The 16818-nt window shown below is 43.4% G+C and overlaps 13 non-coding genes across 13 annotated transcripts; all 13 read right to left on the bottom strand.

Annotated features, from left to right (window-relative positions):
• Positions 1-2867: 2867 nt before the first annotated feature.
• trnal-uag (transfer RNA leucine (anticodon UAG)) lies at positions 2868-2949 on the bottom strand. The gene has a single exon. It is a non-coding gene; the product is annotated as a tRNA-Leu (tRNA).
• An 855-nt stretch (positions 2950-3804) lies between these two features.
• trnal-uag (transfer RNA leucine (anticodon UAG)) lies at positions 3805-3886 on the bottom strand. Its single transcript has one exon. It is a non-coding gene; the product is annotated as a tRNA-Leu (tRNA).
• A 2729-nt stretch (positions 3887-6615) lies between these two features.
• On the bottom strand, positions 6616-6697 carry trnal-uag (transfer RNA leucine (anticodon UAG)). The gene has a single exon. It is a non-coding gene; the product is annotated as a tRNA-Leu (tRNA).
• Positions 6698-7553: 856 nt separating this feature from the next.
• Positions 7554-7635, bottom strand: trnal-uag (transfer RNA leucine (anticodon UAG)). The gene has a single exon. It is a non-coding gene; the product is annotated as a tRNA-Leu (tRNA).
• An 855-nt stretch (positions 7636-8490) lies between these two features.
• Positions 8491-8573, bottom strand: trnal-uag (transfer RNA leucine (anticodon UAG)). The gene has a single exon. It is a non-coding gene; the product is annotated as a tRNA-Leu (tRNA).
• An 856-nt stretch (positions 8574-9429) lies between these two features.
• Positions 9430-9512, bottom strand: trnal-uag (transfer RNA leucine (anticodon UAG)). Its single transcript has one exon. It is a non-coding gene; the product is annotated as a tRNA-Leu (tRNA).
• An 855-nt stretch (positions 9513-10367) lies between these two features.
• On the bottom strand, positions 10368-10449 carry trnal-uag (transfer RNA leucine (anticodon UAG)). Its single transcript has one exon. It is a non-coding gene; the product is annotated as a tRNA-Leu (tRNA).
• Positions 10450-11304: 855 nt separating this feature from the next.
• Positions 11305-11386, bottom strand: trnal-uag (transfer RNA leucine (anticodon UAG)). The gene has a single exon. It is a non-coding gene; the product is annotated as a tRNA-Leu (tRNA).
• An 855-nt stretch (positions 11387-12241) lies between these two features.
• trnal-uag (transfer RNA leucine (anticodon UAG)) lies at positions 12242-12323 on the bottom strand. Its single transcript has one exon. It is a non-coding gene; the product is annotated as a tRNA-Leu (tRNA).
• An 855-nt stretch (positions 12324-13178) lies between these two features.
• Positions 13179-13260, bottom strand: trnal-uag (transfer RNA leucine (anticodon UAG)). The gene has a single exon. It is a non-coding gene; the product is annotated as a tRNA-Leu (tRNA).
• Positions 13261-14115: 855 nt separating this feature from the next.
• Positions 14116-14197, bottom strand: trnal-uag (transfer RNA leucine (anticodon UAG)). The gene has a single exon. It is a non-coding gene; the product is annotated as a tRNA-Leu (tRNA).
• A 1051-nt stretch (positions 14198-15248) lies between these two features.
• Positions 15249-15330, bottom strand: trnal-uag (transfer RNA leucine (anticodon UAG)). Its single transcript has one exon. It is a non-coding gene; the product is annotated as a tRNA-Leu (tRNA).
• An 855-nt stretch (positions 15331-16185) lies between these two features.
• On the bottom strand, positions 16186-16267 carry trnal-uag (transfer RNA leucine (anticodon UAG)). Its single transcript has one exon. It is a non-coding gene; the product is annotated as a tRNA-Leu (tRNA).
• Between the last annotated feature and the right edge of the window lie 551 nt (positions 16268-16818).

The following is a 16818-nucleotide window of genomic DNA, read 5'->3' as shown; positions in this document are numbered from 1 at the left end:
CTACCAAAGTTTGAATTGACCAAAAAGACCGAAGACTTGCACAAACAGCAACACGGATGGCAGCGGTGGGATTAAAACCCACACCTCCAGAGAGACTGGAGCCTAAATCCAGCGCATAAGACCACTCGGCCACACTACCGTTCACCATCAATAACCCCGAACTTTGTCAACTGTTCCCTAAGCCTGCTAAGCTCCCAATAATTTCGGTCTCTTCTTTTTTCTTCCTTGCTTTCTCTTCCTGTCTCAACACATTATTTGTTTTGCTGCTATGTCTGAAGAGCACTTTTATAGAGCCCTTTACTAAACTCAGAAAGGTGGATCTCGGGACAACTGGTAAGAGGACCACCGCTATAGCACAGGAAGTGGTAATTAAGGCAATGTAGTGCTAATTCAATGTGTTCTGGACTCGTGGGTTCGACTACACACAACATTTCTTATTTCCCTTGTAAGAATATTGAAACGCTGCAAAAGATTGGATTGAGTAAAGAGATGCCTACACTGATGCTTTGCACAAACATTGACAACATCAAAGATTGCAGCATTGTGATACAAAGCCAATCCTCCAGAATGACTTGAGCCTAAATCCAGTGCCTTAGACCACTCTGCAACGCTACCCAGCCTCTTCCTCAAAGTCACACTTTCTCATCTGTTACCTAGTCTTGCTAAGCTCCCATTAATTTCAACCGCTTCTTTTATCCTTTTTCATTTCATTTTCTTCATTTATATCATGTTGCTTTTTCTTCCTGTGTCAACACATCATTTGTTTTTGCTGCTATGTCTGAAGAGCACATTTGTAGACCTCTTTAACAAGCTCAGAAAGGTGGATCTCGGCCAGCTGGTGGGAGGGGCCACCGCTATAGCACAGGACGAGGTAGTTAAGGCAATTTAGTGCTAAAGATGGCAGCGGTGTTATTTCCCTTGTATGAATATGGAAACGCTACCAAAGTTTGAATTGACCAAAAAGACCGAAGACTTGCACAAACAGCAACAAGGATGGCAGCGGTGGGATTCGAACCCACGCCTCCAGAGAGACTGGAGCCTAAATCCAGCGCATAAGACCACTCGGCCATGCTATTGTTCACCATCAATAACCCCAGACTTTGTCAACTGTTCCCTAAGCCTGCTAAGCTCCCAATAATTTCGGTCTCTTCTTTTTTCTTCCTTGCTTTCTCTTCCTGTCTCAACACATTATTTGTTTTGCTGCTATGTCTGAAGAGCACTTTTATAGAGCCCTTTACTAAACTCAGAAAGGTGGATCTCGGGACAACTGGTAAGAGGACCACCGCTATAGCACAGGAAGTGGTAATTAAGGCAATGTAGTGCTAATTCAATGTGTTCTGGACTCGTGGGTTCGACTACACACAACATTTCTTATTTCCCTTGTAAGAATATTGAAACGCTGCAAAAGATTGGATTGAGTAAAGAGATGCCTACACTGATGCTTTGCACAAACATTGACAACATCAAAGATTGCAGCATTGTGATACAAAGCCAATCCTCCAGAATGACTTGAGCCTAAATCCAGTGCCTTAGACCACTCTGCAACGCTACCCAGCCTCTTCCTCAAAGTCACACTTTCTCATCTGTTACCTAGTCTTGCTAAGCTCCCATTAATTTCAACCTCTTCTTTTATCCTTTTTCATTTCATTTTCTTCATTTATATCATGTTGCTTTTTCTTCCTGTGTCAACACATCATTTGTTTTTGCTGCTATGTCTGAAGAGCACATTTGTAGACCTCTTTAACAAGCTCAGAAAGGTGGATCTCGGCCAGCTGGTGGGAGGGGCCACCGCTATAGCACAGGACGAGGTAGTTAAGGCAATTTAGTGCTAAAGATGGCAGCGGTGTTATTTCCCTTGTATGAATATGGAAACGCTACCAAAGTTTGAATTGACCAAAAAGACCGAAGACTTGCACAAACAGCAACAAGGATGGCAGCGGTGGGATTCGAACGCACGCCTCCAGAGAGACTGGAGCCTAAATCCAGCGCACAAGACCACTCGGCCACGCTACCGTTCACCATCAATATGCCCAAACTTTGTCAACTGTTCCCTAAGCCTGCTAAGCTCCCATTAATTTCGGTCTCTTCTTTTTTCTTCCTTGTTTCTCTTCCTGTCTCAACACATTATTTGTTTTGCTGCTATGTCTGAAGAGCACTTTTATAGAGCCCTTTACTAAACTCAGAAAGGTGGATCTCGGGACAACTGGTAAGAGGACCACCGCTATAGTACAGGAAGTGGTAATTAAGGCAATGTAGTGCTAATTCAATGTGTTCTGGACTCGTGGGTTCGACTACACACAACATTTCTTATTTCCCTTGTAAGAATATTGAAACGCTGCAAAAGATTGGATTGAGTAAAGAGATGCCGACACTGATGCTTTGCACAAACATTGACAACATCAAAGATTGCAGCATTGTGATACAAAGCCAATCCTCCAGAATGACTTGAGCCTAAATCCAGTGCCTTAGACCACTCTGCAACGCTACCCAGCCTCTTCCTCAAAGTCACACTTTCTCATCTGTTACCTAGTCTTGCTAAGCTCCCATTAATTTCAACCTCTTCTTTTATCCTTTTTCATTTCATTTTCTTCATTTATATCATGATGCTTTTTCTTCCTGTGTCAACACATCATTTGTTTTTGCTGCTATGTCTGAAGAGCACATTTGTAGACCTCTTTAACAAGCTCAGAAAGGTGGATCTCGGCCAGCTGGTGGGAGGGGCCACCGCTATAGCACAGGACGAGGTAGTTAAGGCAATTTAGTGCTAAAGATGGCAGCGGTGTTATTTCCCTTGTATGAATATGGAAACGCTACCAAAGTTTGAATTGACCAAAAAGACCGAAGACTTGCACAAACAGCAACAAGGATGGCAGCGGTGGGATTCGAACGCACGCCTCCAGAGAGACTGGAGCCTAAATCCAGCGCATAAGACCACTCGGCCACGCTACCGTTCACCATCAATAAGCCCAAACTTTGTCAACTGTTCCCTAAGCCTGCTAAGCTCCCATTAATTTCGGTCTCTTCTTTTTTCTTCCTTGCTTTCTCTTCCTGTCTCAACACATTATTTGTTTTGCTGCTATGTCTGAAGAGCACTTTTATAGAGCCCTTTACTAAACTCAGAAAGGTGGATCTCGGGACAACTGGTAAGAGGACCACCGCTATAGCACAGGAAGTGGTAATTAAGGCAATGTAGTGCTAATTCAATGTGTTCTGGACTCGTGGGTTCGACTACACACAACATTTCTTATTTCCCTTGTAAGAATATTGAAACGCTGCAAAAGATTGGATTGAGTAAAGAGATGCCTACACTGATGCTTTGCACAAACATTGACAACATCAAAGATTGCAGCATTGTGATACAAAGCCAATCCTCCAGAATGACTTGAGCCTAAATCCAGTGCCTTAGACCACTCTGCAACGCTACCCAGCCTCTTCCTCAAAGTCACACTTTCTCATCTGTTACCTAGTCTTGCTAAGCTCCCATTAATTTCAACCTCTTCTTTTATCCTTTTTCATTTCATTTTCTTCATTTATATCATGTTGCTTTTTCTTCCTGTGTCAACACATCATTTGTTTTTGCTGCTATGTCTGAAGAGCACATTTGTAGACCTCTTTAACAAGCTCAGAAAGGTGGATCTCGGCCAGCTGGTGGGAGGGGCCACCGCTATAGCACAGGACGAGGTAGTTAAGGCAATTTAGTGCTAAAGATGGCAGCGGTGTTATTTCCCTTGTATGAATATGGAAACGCTACCAAAGTTTGAATTGACCAAAAAGACCGAAGACTTGCACAAACAGCAACAATGATGGCAGCGGTGGGATTCGAACGCACGCCTCCAGAGAGACTGGAGCCTAAATCCAGCGCATAAGACCACTCGGCCACGCTACCGTTCACCATCAATAAGCCCAAACTTTGTCAACTGTTCCCTAAGCCTGCTAAGCTCCCATTAATTTCGGTCTCTTCTTTTTTCTTCCTTGCTTTCTCTTCCTGTCTCAACACATTATTTGTTTTGCTGCTATGTCTGAAGAGCACTTTTATAGAGCCCTTTACTAAACTCAGAAAGGTGGATCTCGGGACAACTGGTAAGAGGACCACCGCTATAGCACAGGAAGTGGTAATTAAGGCAATGTAGTGCTAATTCAATGTGTTCTGGACTCGTGGGTTCGACTACACACAACATTTCTTATTTCCCTTGTAAGAATATTGAAACGCTGCAAAAGATTGGATTGAGTAAAGAGATGCCTACACTGATGCTTTGCACAAACATTGACAACATCAAAGATTGCAGCATTGTGATACAAAGCCAATCCTCCAGAATGACTTGAGCCTAAATCCAGTGCCTTAGACCACTCTGCAACGCTACCCAGCCTCTTCCTCAAAGTCACACTTTCTCATCTATTACCTAGTCTTGCTAAGCTCCCATTAATTTCAACCTCTTCTTTTATCCTTTTTCATTTCATTTTCTTCATTTATATCATGTTGCTTTTTCTTCCTGTGTCAACACATCATTTGTTTTTGCTGCTATGTCTGAAGAGCACATTTGTAGACCTCTTTAACAAGCTCAGAAAGGTGGATCTCGGCCAGCTGGTGGGAGGGGCCACCGCTATAGCACAGGACGAGGTAGTTAAGGCAATTTAGTGCTAAAGATGGCAGCGGTGTTATTTCCCTTGTATGAATATGGAAACGCTACCAAAGTTTGAATTGACCAAAAAGACCGAAGACTTGCACAAACAGCAACAAGGATGGCAGCGGTGGGATTCGAACGCACGCCTCCAGAGAGACTGGAGCCTAAATCCAGCGCACAAGACCACTCGGCCACGCTACCGTTCACCATCAATACGCCCAAACTTTGTCAACTGTTCCCTAAGCCTGCTAAGCTCCCATTAATTTCGGTCTCTTCTTTTTTCTTCCTTGCTTTCTCTTCCTGTCTCAACACATTATTTGTTTTGCTGCTATGTCTGAAGAGCACTTTTATAGAGCCCTTTACTAATCTCAGAAAGGTGGATCTCGGGACAACTGGTAAGAGGACCACCGCTATAGCACAGGAAGTGGTAATTAAGGCAATGTAGTGCTAATTCAATGTGTTCTGGACTCGTGGGTTCGACTACACACAACATTTCTTATTTCCCTTGTAAGAATATTGAAACGCTGCAAAAGATTGGATTGAGTAAAGAGATGCCTACACTGATGCTTTGCACAAACATTGACAACATCAAAGATTGCAGCATTGTGATACAAAGCCAATCCTCCAGAATGACTTGAGCCTAAATCCAGTGCCTTAGACCACTCTGCAACGCTACCCAGCCTCTTCCTCAAAGTCACACTTTCTCATCTGTTACCTAGTCTTGCTAAGCTCCCATTAATTTCAACCTCTTCTTTTATCCTTTTTCATTTCATTTTCTTCATTTATATCATGTTGCTTTTTCTTCCTGTGTCAACACATCATTTGTTTTTGCTGCTATGTCTGAAGAGCACATTTGTAGACCTCTTTAACAAGCTCAGAAAGGTGGATCTCGGCCAGCTGGTGGGAGGGGCCACCGCTATAGCACAGGACGAGGTAGTTAAGGCAATTTAGTGCTAAAGATGGCAGCGGTGTTATTTCCCTTGTATGAATATGGAAACGCTACCAAAGTTTGAATTGACCAAAAAGACCGAAGACTTGCACAAACAGCAACAAGGATGGCAGCGGTGGGATTCGAACGCACGCCTCCAGAGAGGCTGGAGCCTAAATCCAGCGCACAAGACCACTCGGCCACGCTACCGTTCACCATCAATACGCCCAAACTTTGTCAACTGTTCCCTAAGCCTGCTAAGCTCCCATTAATTTCGGTCTCTTCTTTTTTCTTCCTTGCTTTCTCTTCCTGTCTCAACACATTATTTGTTTTGCTGCTATGTCTGAAGAGCACTTTTATAGAGCCCTTTACTAATCTCAGAAAGGTGGATCTCGGGACAACTGGTAAGAGGACCACCGCTATAGCACAGGAAGTGGTAATTAAGGCAATGTAGTGCTAATTCAATGTGTTCTGGACTCGTGGGTTCGACTACACACAACATTTCTTATTTCCCTTGTAAGAATATTGAAACGCTGCAAAAGATTGGATTGAGTAAAGAGATGCCTACACTGATGCTTTGCACAAACATTGACAACATCAAAGATTGCAGCATTGTGATACAAAGCCAATCCTCCAGAATGACTTGAGCCTAAATCCAGTGCCTTAGACCACTCTGCAACGCTACCCAGCCTCTTCCTCAAAGTCACACTTTCTCATCTGTTACCTAGTCTTGCTAAGCTCCCATTAATTTCAACCTCTTCTTTTATCCTTTTTCATTTCATTTTCTTCATTTATATCATGTTGCTTTTTCTTCCTGTGTCAACACATCATTTGTTTTTGCTGCTATGTCTGAAGAGCACATTTGTAGACCTCTTTAACAAGCTCAGAAAGGTGGATCTCGGCCAGCTGGTGGGAGGGGCCACCGCTATAGCACAGGACGAGGTAGTTAAGGCAATTTAGTGCTAAAGATGGCAGCGGTGTTATTTCCCTTGTATGAATATGGAAACGCTACCAAAGTTTGAATTGACCAAAAAGACCGAAGACTTGCACAAACAGCAACAAGGATGGCAGCGGTGGGATTCGAACGCACGCCTCCAGAGAGACTGGAGCCTAAATCCAGCGCATAAGACCACTCGGCCACGCTACCGTTCACCATCAATAACGCCCAAACTTTGTCAACTGTTCCCTAAGCCTGCTAAGCTCCCATTAATTTCGGTCTCTTCTTTTTTCTTCCTTGCTTTCTCTTCCTGTCTCAACACATTATTTGTTTTGCTGCTATGTCTGAAGAGCACTTTTATAGAGCCCTTTACTAAACTCAGAAAGGTGGATCTCGGGACAACTGGTAAGAGGACCACCGCTATAGCACAGGAAGTGGTAATTAAGGCAATGTAGTGCTAATTCAATGTGTTCTGGACTCGTGGGTTCGACTACACACAACATTTCTTATTTCCCTTGTAAGAATATTGAAACGCTGCAAAAGATTGGATTGAGTAAAGAGATGCCTACACTGATGCTTTGCACAAACATTGACAACATCAAAGATTGCAGCATTGTGATACAAAGCCAATCCTCCAGAATGACTTGAGCCTAAATCCAGTGCCTTAGACCACTCTGCAACGCTACCCAGCCTCTTCCTCAAAGTCACACTTTCTCATCTGTTACCTAGTCTTGCTAAGCTCCCATTAATTTCAACCTCTTCTTTTATCCTTTTTCATTTCATTTTCTTCATTTATATCATGTTGCTTTTTCTTCCTGTGTCAACACATCATTTGTTTTTGCTGCTATGTCTGAAGAGCACATTTGTAGACCTCTTTAACAAGCTCAGAAAGGTGGATCTCGGCCAGCTGGTGGGAGGGGCCACCGCTATAGCACAGGACGAGGTAGTTAAGGCAATTTAGTGCTAAAGATGGCAGCGGTGTTATTTCCCTTGTATGAATATGGAAACGCTACCAATGTTTGAATTGACCAAAAAGACCGAAGACTTGCACAAACAGCAACAAGGAAGGCAGCGGTGGGATTTGAACCCACACCTCCAGAGAGACCGGAGCCTAAATCCAGCGCCTTAAACCACTCGGCCACGCTACCGTTCACCATCAATAACCCCAAACTTTGTCAACTGTTCCCTAAGCCTGCTAAGCTCCCATTAATTTCGGTCTCTTCTTTTTTCTTCCTTGCTTTCTCTTCCTGTCTCAACACATTATTTGTTTTGCTGCTATGTCTGAAGAGCACTTTTATAGAGCCCTTTACTAAACTCAGAAAGGTGGATCTCGGGACAACTGGTAAGAGGACCACCGCTATAGCACAGGAAGTGGTAATTAAGGCAATGTAGTGCTAATTCAATGTGTTCTGGACTCGTGGGTTCGACTACACACAACATTTCTTATTTCCCTTGTAAGAATATTGAAACGCTGCAAAAGATTGGATTGAGTAAAGAGATGCCTACACTGATGCTTTGCACAAACATTGACAACATCAAAGATTGCAGCATTGTGATACAAAGCCAATCCTCCAGAATGACTTGAGCCTAAATCCAGTGCCTTAGACCACTCTGCAACGCTACCCAGCCTCTTCCTCAAAGTCACACTTTCTCATCTGTTACCTAGTCTTGCTAAGCTCCCATTAATTTCAACCTCTTCTTTTATCCTTTTTCATTTCATTTTCTTCATTTATATCATGTTGCTTTTTCTTCCTGTGTCAACACATCATTTGTTTTTGCTGCTATGTCTGAAGAGCACATTTGTAGACCTCTTTAACAAGCTCAGAAAGGTGGATCTCGGCCAGCTGGTGGGAGGGGCCACCGCTATAGCACAGGACGAGGTAGTTAAGGCAATTTAGTGCTAAAGATGGCAGCGGTGTTATTTCCCTTGTATGAATATGGAAACGCTACCAATGTTTGAATTGACCAAAAAGACCGAAGACTTGCACAAACAGCAACAAGGATGGCAGCGGTGGGATTCGAACCCACGCCTCCAGAGAGACTGGAGCCTAAATCCAGCGCACTTAGACCACTCGGCCACGCTACCGTTCACCATCAATAACGCCCAAACTTTGTCAACTGTTCCCTAAGCCTGCTAAGCTCCCATTAATTTCGGTCTCTTCTTTTTTCTTCCTTGCTTTCTCTTCCTGTCTCAACACATTATTTGTTTTGCTGCTATGTCTGAAGAGCACTTTTATAGAGCCCTTTACTAAACTCAGAAAGGTGGATCTCGGGACAACTGGTAAGAGGACCACCGCTATAGCACAGGAAGTGGTAATTAAGGCAATGTAGTGCTAATTCAATGTGTTCTGGACTCGTGGGTTCGACTACACACAACATTTCTTATTTCCCTTGTAAGAATATTGAAACGCTGCAAAAGATTGGATTGAGTAAAGAGATGCCTACACTGATGCTTTGCACAAACATTGACAACATCAAAGATTGCAGCATTGTGATACAAAGCCAATCCTCCAGAATGACTTGAGCCTAAATCCAGTGCCTTAGACCACTCTGCAACGCTACCCAGCCTCTTCCTCAAAGTCACACTTTCTCATCTGTTACCTAGTCTTGCTAAGCTCCCATTAATTTCAACCTCTTCTTTTATCCTTTTTCATTTCATTTTCTTCATTTATATCATGTTGCTTTTTCTTCCTGTGTCAACACATCATTTGTTTTTGCTGCTATGTCTGAAGAGCACATTTGTAGACCTCTTTAACAAGCTCAGAAAGGTGGATCTCGGCCAGCTGGTGGGAGGGGCCACCGCTATAGCACAGGACGAGGTAGTTAAGGCAATTTAGTGCTAAAGATGGCAGCGGTGTTATTTCCCTTGTATGAATATGGAAACGCTACCAAAGTTTGAATTGACCAAAAAGACCGAAGACTTGCACAAACAGCAACAAGGATGGCAGCGGTGGGATTCGAACGCACGCCTCCAGAGAGACTGGAGCCTAAATCCAGCGCACTTAGACCACTCGGCCACGCTACCGTTCACCATCAAAACGCCCAAACTTTGTCAACTGTTCCCTAAGCCTGCTAAGCTCCCATTAATTTCGGTCTCTTCTTTTTTCTTCCTTGCTTTCTCTTCCTGTCTCAACACATTATTTGTTTTGCTGCTATGTCTGAAGAGCACTTTTATAGAGCCCTTTACTAAACTCAGAAAGGTGGATCTCGGGACAACTGGTAAGAGGACCACCGCTATAGCACAGGAAGTGGTAATTAAGGCAATGTAGTGCTAATTCAATGTGTTCTGGACTCGTGGGTTCGACTACACACAACATTTCTTATTTCCCTTGTAAGAATATTGAAACGCTGCAAAAGATTGGATTGAGTAAAGAGATGCCTACACTGATGCTTTGCACAAACATTGACAACATCAAAGATTGCAGCATTGTGATACAAAGCCAATCCTCCAGAATGACTTGAGCCTAAATCCAGTGCCTTAGACCACTCTGCAACGCTACCCAGCCTCTTCCTCAAAGTCACACTTTCTCATCTGTTACCTAGTCTTGCTAAGCTCCCATTAATTTCAACCTCTTCTTTTATCCTTTTTCATTTCATTTTCTTCATTTATATCATGTTGCTTTTTCTTCCTGTGTCAACACATCATTTGTTTTTGCTGCTATGTCTGAAGAGCACATTTGTAGACCTCTTTAACAAGCTCAGAAAGGTGGATCTCGGCCAGCTGGTGGGAGGGGCCACCGCTATAGCACAGGACGAGGTAGTTAAGGCAATTTAGTGCTAAAGATGGCAGCGGTGTTATTTCCCTTGTATGAATATGGAAACGCTACCAAAGTTTGAATTGACCAAAAAGACCGAAGACTTGCACAAACAGCAACAAGGATGGCAGCGGTGGGATTCGAACCCACGCCTCCAGAGAGACTGGAGCCTAAATCCAGCGCCTTAGACCACTCGGCCACGCTACCGTTCACCATCAAAAACCCCAAACTTTGTCAACTGTTCCCTAAGCCTGCTAAGCTCCCATTAATTTCGGTCTCTTCTTTTTTCTTCCTTGCTTTCTCTTCCTGTCTCAACACATTATTTGTTTTGCTGCTATGTCTGAAGAGCACTTTTATAGAGCCCTTTACTAAACTCAGAAAGGTGGATCTCGGGACAACTGGTAAGAGGACCACCGCTATAGCACAGGAAGTGGTAATTAAGGCAATGTAGTGCTAATTCAATGTGTTCTGGACTCGTGGGTTCGACTACACACAACATTTCTTATTTCCCTTGTAAGAATATTGAAACGCTGCAAAAGATTGGATTGAGTAAAGAGATGCCTACACTGATGCTTTGCACAAACATTGACAACATCAAAGATTGCAGCATTGTGATACAAAGCCAATCCTCCAGAATGACTTGAGCCTAAATCCAGTGCCTTAGACCACTCTGCAACGCTACCCAGCCTCTTCCTCAAAGTCACACTTTCTCATCTGTTACCTAGTCTTGCTAAGCTCCCATTAATTTCAACCTCTTCTTTTATCCTTTTTCATTTCATTTTCTTCATTTATATCATGTTGCTTTTTCTTCCTGTGTCAACACATCATTTGTTTTTGCTGCTATGTCTGAAGAGCACATTTGTAGACCTCTTTAACAAGCTCAGAAAGGTGGATCTCGGCCAGCTGGTGGGAGGGGCCACCGCTATAGCACAGGACGAGGTAGTTAAGGCAATTTAGTGCTAAAGATGGCAGCGGTGTTATTTCCCTTGTATGAATATGGAAACGCTACCAAAGTTTGAATTGACCAAAAAGACCGAAGACTTGCACAAACAGCAACAAGGATGGCAGCGGTGGGATTCGAACCCACGCCTCCAGAGAGACTGGAGCCTAAATCCAGCGCCTTAGACCACTCGGCCACGCTACCGTTCACCATCAAAAACCCCAAACTTTGTCAACTGTTCCCTAAGCCTGCTAAGCTCCCATTAATTTCGGTCTCTTCTTTTTTCTTCCTTGCTTTCTCTTCCTGTCTCAACACATTATTTGTTTTGCTGCTATGTCTGAAGAGCACTTTTATAGAGCCCTTTACTAAACTCAGAAAGGTGGATCTCGGGACAACTGGTAAGAGGACCACCGCTATAGCACAGGAAGTGGTAATTAAGGCAATGTAGTGCTAATTCAATGTGTTCTGGACTCGTGGGTTCGACTACACACAACATTTCTTATTTCCCTTGTAAGAATATTGAAACGCTGCAAAAGATTGGATTGAGTAAAGAGATGCCTACACTGATGCTTTGCACAAACATTGACAACATCAAAGATTGCAGCATTGTGATACAAAGCCAATCCTCCAGAATGACTTGAGCCTAAATCCAGTGCCTTAGACCACTCTGCAACGCTACCCAGCCTCTTCCTCAAAGTCACACTTTCTCATCTGTTACCTAGTCTTGCTAAGCTCCCATTAATTTCAACCTCTTCTTTTATCCTTTTTCATTTCATTTTCTTCATTTATATCATGTTGCTTTTTCTTCCTGTGTCAACACATCATTTGTTTTTGCTGCTATGTCTGAAGAGCACATTTGTAGACCTCTTTAACAAGCTCAGAAAGGTGGATCTCGGCCAGCTGGTGGGAGGGGCCACCGCTATAGCACAGGACGAGGTAGTTAAGGCAATTTAGTGCTAAAGATGGCAGCGGTGTTATTTCCCTTGTATGAATATGGACACGCTACCAAAGTTTGAATTGACCAAAAAGACCGAAGACTTGCACAAACAGCAACAAGGATGGCAGCGGTGGGATTCGAACCCACGCCTCCAGAGAGACTGGAGCCTAAATCCAGCGCCTTAAACCACTCGGCCACGCTACCGTTCACCATCAATAACCCCAAACTTTGTCAACTGTTCCCTAAGCCTGCTAAGCTCCCATTAATTTCGGTCTCTTCTTTTTTCTTCCTTGCTTTTTCTTCCTGTCTCAACACATTATTTGTTTTGCTGCTATGTCTGAAGAGCACTTTTATAGAGCCCTTTACTAAACTCAGAAAGGTGGATCTCGGGACAACTGGTAGGAGGACCACCGCTATAGCACAGGAAGTGGTAATTAAGGCAATGTAGTGCTAATTCAATGTGTTCTGGACTCGTGGGTTCGACTACACACAACATTTCTTATTTCCCTTGTAAGAATATTGAAACGCTGCAAAAGATTGGATTGAGTAAAGAGATGCCTACACTGATGCTTTGCACAAACATTGACAACATCAAAGATTGCAGCATTGTGATACAAAGCCAATCCTCCAGAATGACTTGAGCCTAAATCCAGTGCCTTAGACCACTCTGCAACGCTACCCAGCCTCTTCCTCAAAGTCACACTTTCTCATCTGTTACCTAGTCTTGCTAAGCTCCCATTAATTTCAACCTCTTCTTTTATCCTTTTTCATTTCATTTTCTTCATTTATATCATGTTGCTTTTTCTTCCTGTGTCAACACATCATTTGTTTTTGCTGCTATGTCTGAAGAGCACATTTGTAGACCTCTTTAACAAGCTCAGAAAGGTGGATCTCGGCCAGCTGGTGGGAGGGGCCACCGCTATAGCACAGGACGAGGTAGTTAAGGCAATTTAGTGCTAAAGATGGCAGCGGTGTTATTTCCCTTGTATGAATATGGACACGCTACCAAAGTTTGAATTGACCAAAAAGACCGAAGACTTGCACAAACAGCAACAAGGATGGCAGCGGTGGGATTCGAACCCACGCCTCCAGAGAGACTGGAGCCTAAATCCAGCGCCTTAAACCACTCGGCCACGCTACCGTTCACCATCAATAACCCCAAACTTTGTCAACTGTTCCCTAAGCCTGCTAAGCTCCCATTAATTTCGGTCTCTTCTTTTTTCTTCCTTGCTTTTTCTTCCTGTCTCAACACATTATTTGTTTTGCTGCTATGTCTGAAGAGCACTTTTATAGAGCCCTTTACTAAACTCAGAAAGGTGGATCTCGGGACAACTGGTAGGAGGACCACCGCTATAGCACAGGAAGTGGTAATTAAGGCAATGTAGTGCTAATTCAATGTGTTCTGGACTCGTGGGTTCGACTACACACAACATTTCTTATTTCCCTTGTAAGAATATTGAAACGCTACAAAAGATTGGATTGAGTAAAGAGATGCCTACACTGATGCTTTGCACAAACATTGACAACATCAAAGATTGCAGCATTGTGATACAAAGCCAATCCTCCTGAATGACTTGAGCCTAAATCCAGTGCCTTAGACCACTCTGCAACGCTACCCAGCCTCTTCCTCAAAGTCACACTTTCTCATCTGTTACCTAGTCTTGCTAAGCTCCCATTAATTTCAACCTCTTCTTTTATCCTTTTTCATTTCATTTTCTTCATTTATATCATGTTGCTTTTTCTTCCTGTGTCAACACATCATTTGTTTTTGCTGCTATGTCTGAAGAGCACATTTGTAGAGCACTTTAACAAGCTCAGAAAGGTGGATCTCGGCCAGCTGGTGGGAGGGGCCACCGCTATAGCACAGGACGAGGTAGTTAAGGCAATTTAGTGCTAAAGATGGCAACGGTGTTATTTCCCTTGTATGAATATGGACACGCTACCAAAGTTTGAATTGACCAAAAAGACCGAAGACTTGCACAAACAGCAACAAGGATGGCAGCGGTGGGATTCGAACCCACGCCTCCAGAGAGACTGGAGCCTAAATCCAGCGCCTTAGACCACTCGGCCACGCTACCGTTCACCATCAAAAACCCCAAACTTTGTCAACTGTTCCCTAAGCCTGCTAAGCTCCCATTAATTTCGGTCTCTTCTTTTTTCTTCCTTGCTTTTTCTTCCTGTCTCAACACATTATTTGTTTTGCTGCTATGTCTGAAGAGCACTTTTATAGAGCCCTTTACTAAACTCAGAAAGGTGGATCTCGGGACAACTGGTAGGAGGACCACCGCTATAGCACAGGAAGTGGTAATTAAGGCAATGTAGTGCTAATTCAATGTGTTCTGGACTCGTGGGTTCGACTACACACAACATTTCTTATTTCCCTTGTAAGAATATTGAAACGCTGCAAAAGATTGGATTGAGTAAAGAGATGCCTACACTGATGCTTTGCACAAACATTGACAACATCAAAGATTGCAGCATTGTGATACAAAGCCAATCCTCCTGAATGACTTGAGCCTAAATCCAGTGCCTTAGACTACTCTGCAACGCTACCCGGCCTCTTCCTCAAAGTCACACTTTCTCATCTGTTACCTAGTCTTGCTAAGCTCCCATTAATTTCAACCTCTTCTTTTATCCTTTTTCATTTCATTTTCTTCATTTATATCATGTTGCTTTTTCTTCCTGTGTCTTCCTGTGTCCAGAATGACTTGAGCCTAAATCCAGTGCCTTAGACCACTCTGCAACGCTACCCAGCCTCTTCCTCAAAGTCACACTTTCTCATCTGTTACCTAGTCTTGCTAAGCTCCCATTAATTTCAACCTCTTCTTTTATCCTTTTTCATTTCATTTTCTTCATTTATATCATGTTGCTTTTTCTTCCTGTGTCAACACATCATTTGTTTTTGCTGCTATGTCTGAAGAGCACATTTGTAGAGCACTTTACAAGCTCAGAAAGGTGGATCTCGGCCAGCTGGTGGGAGGGGCCACCGCTATAGCACAGGACGAGGTAGTTAAGGCAATTTAGTGCTAAAGATGGCAGCGGTGTTATTTCCCTTGTATGAATATGGACACGCTACCAAAGTTTGAATTGACCAAAAAGACCGAAGACTTGCACAAACAGCAACAAGGATGGCAGCGGTGGGATTCGAACCCACGCCTCCAGAGAGACTGGAGCCTAAATCCAGCGCCTTAGACCACTCGGCCACGCTACCGTTCACCATCAAAAACCCCAAACTTTGTCAACTGTTTCCTAAGCCTGCTAAGCTCCCATTAATTTCGGTCTCTTCTTTTTTCTTCCTTGCTTTTTCTTCCTGTCTCAACACATTATTTGTTTTGCTGCTATGTCTGAAGAGCACTTTTATAGAGCCCTTTACTAAACTCAGAAAGGTGGATCTCGGGACGACTGGTAGGAGGACCACCGCTATAGCACAGGAAGTGGTAATTAAGGCAATGTAGTGCTAATTCAATGTGTTCTGGACTCGTGGGTTCGACTACACACAACATTTCTTATTTCCCTTGTAAGAATATTGAAACGCTGCAAAAGATTGGATTGAGTAAAGAGATGCCTACACTGATGCTTTGCACAAACATTGACAACATCAAAGATTGCAGCATTGTGATACAAAGCCAATCCTCCAGAATGACTTGAGCCTAAATCCAGTGCCTTAGACCACTCTGCAACGCTACCCAGCCTCTTCCTCAAAGTCACACTTTCTCATCTGTTACCTAGTCTTGCTAAGCTCCCATTAATTTCAACCTCTTCTTTTATCCTTTTTCATTTCATTTTCTTCATTTATATCATGTTGCTTTTTCTTCCTGTGTCAACACATCATTTGTTTTTGCTGCTATGTCTGAAGAGCACATTTGTAGACCTCTTTAACAAGCTCAGAAAGGTGGATCTCGGCCAGCTGGTGGGAGGGGCCACCGCTATAGCACAGGACGAGGTAGTTAAGGCAATTTAGTGCTAAAGATGGCAGCGGTGTTATTTCCCTTGTATGAATATGGACACGCTACCAAAGTTTGAATTGACCAAAAAGACCGAAGACTTGCACAAACAGCAACAAGGATGGCAGCGGTGGGATTCGAACCCACGCCTCCAGAGAGACTGGAGCCTAAATCCAGCGCCTTAGACCACTCGGCCACGCTACCGTTCACCATCAAAAACCCCAAACTTTGTCAACTGTTCCCTAAGCCTGCTAAGCTCCCATTAATTTCGGTCTCTTCTTTTTTCTTCCTTGCTTTTTCTTCCTGTCTCAACACATTATTTGTTTTGCTGCTATGTCTGAAGAGCACTTTTATAGAGCCCTTTACTAAACTCAGAAAGGTGGATCTCGGGACAACTGGTAGGAGGACCACCGCTATAGCACAGGAAGTGGTAATTAAGGCAATGTAGTGCTAATTCAATGTGTTCTGGACTCGTGGGTTCGACTACACACAACATTTCTTATTTCCCTTGTAAGAATATTGAAACGCTGCAAAAGATTGGATTGAGTAAAGAGATGCCTACACTGATGCTTTGCACAAACATTGACAACATCAAAGATTGCAGCATTGTGATACAAAGCCAATCCTCCAGAATGACTTGAGCCTAAATCCAGTGCCTTAGACCACTCTGCAACGCTACCCAGCCTCTTCCTCAAAGTCACACTTTCTCATCTGTTACCTAGTCTTGCTAAGCTCCCATTAATTTCAACCTCTTC

The sequence above is a fragment of the Salvelinus alpinus genome, chromosome 26 (assembly GCF_045679555.1).
Source record: "Salvelinus alpinus chromosome 26, SLU_Salpinus.1, whole genome shotgun sequence".
NCBI lineage: Eukaryota > Metazoa > Chordata > Actinopteri > Salmoniformes > Salmonidae > Salvelinus > Salvelinus alpinus.
Note: the sequence above shows the minus strand (reverse complement) of the source record. Positions and strands in the feature narration are given on the sequence as shown.